Source organism: Herpailurus yagouaroundi, unplaced genomic scaffold, assembly GCF_014898765.1.
Source record: "Herpailurus yagouaroundi ecotype Mexico unplaced genomic scaffold, PumYag 295, whole genome shotgun sequence".
NCBI lineage: Eukaryota > Metazoa > Chordata > Mammalia > Carnivora > Felidae > Herpailurus > Herpailurus yagouaroundi.
Genome location: NW_024412512.1, coordinates 4,081,771 through 4,082,405, shown reverse-complemented (window position 1 = coordinate 4,082,405; position 635 = coordinate 4,081,771).

The following is a 635-nucleotide window of genomic DNA, read 5'->3' as shown; positions in this document are numbered from 1 at the left end:
AACAGGCGGCTCCAGGAGCCGAGAGCGCCGGGCCCTTACCGGAGGACACCGTGTCCCCGGAGGCGGCGGCGGCTGGAACGCACCACTGACAGATGTTTACTTCTGCGGGCAGCTGGGCCGCGACGGCAGCTCCCCGGCTGGGGTCTGCGGATCCGAATGCCCGCCCCCCACAGCCCCGTGCACACCACAAGGCAGCGCGGCTGTCTGGGTCTCGCTCTCCTAGAGGCTGGGGAGAGGATTCGGCTGCCCCCGCTTCAACCCCTGTTCAGACGCACGCTTGGGGGTCCAAGGAGGCGGAGGCGCTCTCGTCCCGTCGGACAAGGACCCTGGCCAGATCCTGGCTTGGAGAAGCACCTAAGATCGCCCTGCCCACCTCTCCCCCCGGCCGTGCGCGGACCTGTCGCCCCCTTGACCCCACATTCATACACATACCGGTTCATGGCTGGAGGAGGGAAGCCACCGGTCTATCCCGAGCCCCAGTAAGCTCCCAAACCTCCGTCCAGGGGGCCGGTCCCCCCTCCCACCACCGGTGCCCTGCGGGTCCCCCTCTGCCCCTGCTTACCTGCTCGGGGTGCCCGACTACCCGTCAGTGGTGGCCGCGCCTGCCGCCCGCGCCGGCCCCAGCCCCTGCCCCT